This window comes from Crotalus tigris, unplaced genomic scaffold (assembly GCF_016545835.1).
Source record: "Crotalus tigris isolate CLP2741 ecotype Arizona unplaced genomic scaffold, ASM1654583v1 scf7180000018599.1079084, whole genome shotgun sequence".
Lineage (NCBI taxonomy): Eukaryota > Metazoa > Chordata > Lepidosauria > Squamata > Viperidae > Crotalus > Crotalus tigris.
In genome coordinates, this window is record NW_024097097.1 from 1052308 (window position 1) to 1058307 (window position 6000).

Sequence of the window (6000 nt, forward strand, 5' to 3'; positions counted from 1 at the left end):
CCAGCCTGAAGATGACGAATGGGACTTCGTCGAAACGTCGCCAAGACACTTCCAATTTTACGTGGGAGAAAACCCGAATAACCAAAGACCTACATATAAACACCCACGAAAACCTCAGAATATATATATATATTATATATATTACTGATTTCGTTAAAAACACGAATCCTGGGTAAGTCATATTATAAAAACAAATAAACATGAACACCAGGAAAGATTTAAAGATTAAACATTTTTAGTTTTAAATCTTTCCTGGTGTTCGTGTTTCTTTGTTTTTATAATATATATGACGAATGATGAATGGGACTTTGTCGAAACGTCGCCAAGACACTTCCAATTTTACGTGGGAGAAAACCGGAATAACCAAAGACCTACATACATACATACATACATACATACATACATACATACATACATATATATTATATAGCAGCTTGAAATGTTTCACTATGATAAGCAAACGTGAAATCAACTCTCGGCTAGTATAGGCTTGGAAGTATTCTGGCTGCATGAAATCTCCATTTCAGATTGTTATTCATCCTTGGAACTCCTGTATCTTTGGAAAGATTAAAAAATGCTACTGAAAAAGGTATGGCTAGGCTATGTATGAAAACATTGCCTACACTTGAGGGTACCTTTGTGTAGACTGCCAGAGCTACAGCATTTTTTTAAAAACCTGCTAATCAAAAATAAGGCATAGATCTGGCAGATGCTACAAGGAAGAAGCTTATGGTAGTCAAGAAACCTATAAACTACAGTTCATGATAAATGATTAACCAGTATGCCACAGTGCCAGACTGAACTCCTAGCATTTTATAATTAGCTGTATTACAAAAGGAGATATACTCATTTGTTCTTTGTGCCAAGTAATGATGTTAGATAAATGGCTGGGTTAATATAGAGGCAATGAGGGCTTCCCTTATAGATATCTATCTTCCTGTTGTGAAAGAACATAGTACAAGAAAAGAAAGGCTAGGAAGTATAGGAACAGGAGACTTTAAAAATAAGACTGAGATGAATGGACATGGAGCAATTAAAAAAATAATAATCCAGACTGTTGTGTCCTGAGCCTGCAAAAGCAGGCTCAGGATGTTGCATTGGTCCTGGGCATTCCAAAAGCTGCCTGGGACCAGACAGAGCGGTGCCGGCCTTGTGCGCATGCGCAAGGCGCGAAAACGCTCTGTTCCTATTGGTTGTCACTGTCCGGGCTTCTGGCCATATAAAAAGGCCTGCGAGCCTTTTGCTTTCGCTTGGTTGTTGTAGAAGGAGAATAAAGTGTTTGTTCAGCATTGCCATGTGTCTTCATCATTCTCACGTGAACGAAGTATACAACACAGATCCAGCATGTTTATCTGTTATAGCAAAAACAACGTCTAGCAGCATGATGATCGATACATTAGTTAGCTCTTAAAGTAGCTATACTTACTTGCAGATAAGATGTACTGAATAAACATTCATAAGATTGGCTGTCCATGCACCTCAGGGCCTTCTGTTGCATCTAGACAGAAGTGATCTATGCATCATTATTGGCAGAAATTAGGTCAGTACATGGATCACTGTAAGTCAATAAACTGGAATGTACCAGTGATTTGGGAAAATCTTCAGAGAGACCCCTGAAGATGTGAACACCATCAGGAAGACAAAATAAGCAGGAAACATCTTTGCATCAAATTATTACATTGATATTAGGAGACATCCAAAGAAGTGTCAATAAAATGAAGGACAATCCAGTCACCCTTAATTAAGATATGTAGACTCATTTTGTGTTTTTCTGCTAAGAAATAAATGTCATAGGAGTCAACAAATATTATCTAAAGTGGCCTGTGTAGCTTTTGTGCCAATTGTCAAAATCCCAGGGATGCAGGCTGATTGACTTACATCTCAATCAGGTGCTCCATTTAAACTTTCTGGATGGCTTACAAGCTAAAAACAATAATAATATTTTTTTTCTTTTTACAATCCTGTTTAAAAGTTTAAAACAATAATAAAACCTTAAAATTATGAAAAGGATAAAAATAGATAAATCCAGCTGGTAATGTATGTCAACAATATCCCCAATAAATTAAGCTCTGGAAGCCTGAGGAAAGGAGATTGTTTTCACTTCCCTTTTGAATGTTAACAAGGCGATGGACACCCAGCCTTGTGGGTAAGCTGCTCCACAGGTATAGGGCAACCACCGTTACCAAAGGAGGTAATTTTCCTGGTTCCCACCTCTTTATCTTTATGGAGGCAGAGCCATGCAAAAACCTTCACAATTTAGCATGTAGGATGGGCAGATTCTTCCTGGAGCACATAATTCCAAAGGTAGCCAGGACCAATGCATGAAATACTTTATCGGTAAAACCAGTCCTTACAATTGTATTCAGAAACATATAAGTTACCAGGGCAGTGATCAAAGGAGAACTGCTATTCTGCTGAATTGGCTTTTGTTTGTCAGCATCTAGGCAACCGCAATGTGTACCTTTTACAATATTTAAATAATCTTTAGAAGCAGCTCCAAGTACAATAGATTGCAATTCTCCAAACACGAGAGAATGAGAGCACGAGTGACTGTAGTCAAAGATCTAGCTTCAAGAATAGTCACGTCTGACATACCAGCCAAAACTGAGAAAATGCTCTCTGAAGGAATATAAAAATCCCATTTACGGTAAAGCCAAAGATGGAACTTTTGGGGAGCTAAGTGTTTTCTGAACAAATAGCTACTTCTTTCAGGGATTCAGCTTGATCTGTTTCAAATCATCAAGTTCCACATTATTTCCAGAAAGACTGTCAGCCTAGGGTAGAGATTACAATTGGGTATCATCAGCACACTGATAGACTGTACTGATAAATGACTTTTCCTATACATTAAACAAGATGTGGGAGGAAGTTGAATCTTGGGATACCTCTGTATTGAAGCAGCCAAAATCTCAATCACTCTTGTCCTGCCATCACTTGACTGGAACTGCTCATTGATCACTAAACCTCACAGGCAACCCAGAAAGACACCATGATTGATGATGTCAAAGGTTACTGTGAGATCTACCAGGGTCAGAAGAATTGTTCTCCCCTCATTCAAGCCCCATTGTAGGTAATCCAGTAGTAGGCACTGAGCTGAGCCCCTCCACACTGTAGGGTTTATCACAGTTGAGGGTGCATAAAATTGTAGCTTCAGGTTCATGAAAACAATATAATGGTCTTTAAATGAATTATCCTAAAAATATCTCAGCAAGTCAGTCATTTCAAATGTTAATATTTTGATGGCTATCATTCATTATTAATTGCACAATAGGGGAGAGGTTGAATGACCTTTAGTTCAAACAAGATAGGGAATTTATTAGCTGTGGGTTCTGCTGGCTAACTTGAAGGATAAATATAAACTCATTTGGTTGCATTTCCTGAACAAAATAATCTAGTTTACACAGGAGTAGGGCATTTAGAAGACTGACTAATGATAATGATTAAGAATCCAGTACCAGCTTTGGTTTGTCTATCTGACACACAACTCAGATGAGAAAATAAATCTGACCATTATCCTTCAGTTTGTAGTCACTTATAATTAACTTACTGTAATCAATTTTATGTAGCGGCAACCACAAAAGATAGTTCAGAAACTTTTAAAATTCAATATATGTATCATGATACGAATGGAAACTTGCCAGACAGATCTTAAGATATGACTATGTCTTAGAATTGAGATTAATCTCTAAACCATACACCAGGTTTTCCCATTATTTCCAATGGGCTTAGTAATAGATATAAGGATTTTCTCCACATCCAAAATTTTGAATACTCTCTTAAGAGTATTCCAGAATAGGCAACTTGATATCTTCATGAAGTTTTAGACTTAAATTCCCATTATCTTCAGGCAGTTGGAATAGTGGCATGACATAATAGGATGCTTCTGGTTGCTTATATATCAATAATATACCAAATTGCTTGTTTTCTGGAGAGAAATCTTCCAGTTTCTATTACTATTATGAGTTTTGTTGACAGCTTCTTTTGCACAAGAGCTTCATTTGTATAGCAAAAAATAGATACTATAACTTATCCTTTTTTTGGTGAGGTTTAACTATGTTACCCAGACATGTATTATATATTCTTAATCGCATTAATATTGCTAGTGTGAAAATCTTAACAAAAGGCACAACTGTCACAAATAAGGCTGTATGTCCCATGGAAGCTTGGAGAGTCATTTCATGAATCGAATAAGCTTTAAAGTTAGTTCAACTCAAAAACTCAGAGGATGTTATTAAGCTTCTATTAAGCTGCTGAATTGGAGATTGCAGATCTACCCCAAGAAATATTTCTTTTTTTGTCCTTTTCTTTATGAGAACATGGAGACTTTAGGAAATACAGTATATCTGGCAGACATATCAAACCAAAGACTGGATAATATATGCCTATATCTGCATCTGTATTGTTATTTTTATCTATTCCTTATCAAACTAAAGTCTGGAGAATCTGTCTATCTTGGACTCTGTCTCTAGTTCTACTATTCTGCATCTGTCTCCCAATTCAGGTCTGCACTGTAACAAGCAGCTATATACACAAACGATCTAAGTATTAAAAACCTAAATGCAGATACTGGATACAATGAAGGGAGCTGATGCAAAAAATTAAAACACTGGAGAGCACATCATTAATAGATTTGTTTACAAATACAATGATTGGATTCATACAGTGTTTTAACCCAGAATGAAAACATACCATATTGTTGGCTTGGTGTGATGTGTGAACTCAGCCATGCTCCCAACGAAGGAACATTTTTATGTAGTACAAGATGGTCTCAAACCTTCAGTTCAACAGGCTGTATTCAGGGCAGAAATCTTGCTAGATGCTGATGAGTTTCTTAGTTAAACCCCTAGGCTTGGTATGCACCTTGGGGTGGGGAGAAGTCACAGGGGCAAAGTTCTCTTCCGCCATCCAGAAAAAATTTCCAGTTGGCTCATCAAGGCTGTTTCCTAGCTGGATGGAGATGTTTGCTTCTGCATAATCCTTCAGTTATCAACGGATCGAATCCCTAGTTCCCTGAAAGGGACCTCAATGTTGAATGTATACCCAAAAATCCAGAACAACAGGCTGAAAGCCAAGAGCAGAGCTCCAGTATAGACAAAAAAATCCCAGGAGCTCAGAAAGCGACAGACACCAAGGATGAGGAGGACCAGTCCAGCCACATCACACAGGACAGCTGCAAGGAATATCAGAAAGCAGCGAGTCTTGCGGAGGGAGAGGGTCATGATAAGCACAGCCTCAGGCAGAGAAAACCTGAGGACTGCTTGCATGTCCAACACCACTTGTCAAAAATATCCAAGTTGCCTTAAAGCCAGAAGGAAATATACCTGTCCTAAGGCACCTCCCAAAGTAATAGGCAGATTTGCCAGGCAAGGCTTTTAACTCCTTCCTGTTCTGTCATCAAGCTGAAGTTGACACCTATTTGCTGACAGGACTTCCCATTAGAACCAGAGCTATTTGGTTTGATTCAGCTTTGTTTTGTTTTCATTTAGGTACTCAAATTTGGTACAGCCTTACCTAAGCCACGTGTGGCGTTTGTGGTTTATGTTTGTTAGTTCTGTTTAAAGTGGATGTTTTATATTCCTATTAGGAATTGGATACGTTTTATACTGTTATATCAGCAAGTGTATTAAAATCAGTAATCTGCATTGGGATCTCCTGGAAAGTTTAGTTCAGACATATCTGCAGGACTGTAGATTCTACAGCCCTAGTTTATAAAGCCTTGTGCAGACTCCCTAGCCAAAGGGCAAAGAAACCTTAACATCTGCTGAGAGTCAGCCTGGACTTCTGGTGAATTTATGGACACTTCATAATCCGTGTCATTTTCTAGACAGCAACACAGAAATGGTTTTCATTTTCTTTTGGAGTGTTTCTTTTCTATTTTTCTCAATTACAATCTAGGCTATAGTGATAGTCTCTCTCTCTCTCTCATTCATTTATTTCTGGGCCAGCTTGCAACACTCTCACGTTTGGCACAAAACTATATCATTTGCAGTTCAGCAATGT